Consider the following 352-nt stretch of genomic DNA (forward strand, 5'->3'; position numbering starts at 1 on the left):
CTGAGTAGCTCCATATTAAATACAAGATCTAGCTGTAGGTCTAATAACAACCCCAATTTTGAAGTCTTGATGACCATAAACAATCTATCACTGGCATTGAAATATCTGTTAATTATATTGGTGACAAATAGTTTCCACCAATCTCCCTTTAGACCAGCGGTTCTCAATCTGTGAGTCCTGACTCCTTTGGGGGTCAAACGACCCTTTCACAGGGGTTGCCTAAGACCATCAGAAAACACATATATAGTTACATATTGTTTTTGTGATTAATCACTATGCTTTAATTATGTTCAATTTGTAACAATGAAATTGGGGGTCACCACAACATGAGGAACTGTACTAAAGGGTCGGC

This window comes from Myotis davidii, unplaced genomic scaffold, assembly GCF_000327345.1.
Source record: "Myotis davidii unplaced genomic scaffold, ASM32734v1 scaffold946, whole genome shotgun sequence".
Taxonomy (NCBI): domain Eukaryota; kingdom Metazoa; phylum Chordata; class Mammalia; order Chiroptera; family Vespertilionidae; genus Myotis; species Myotis davidii.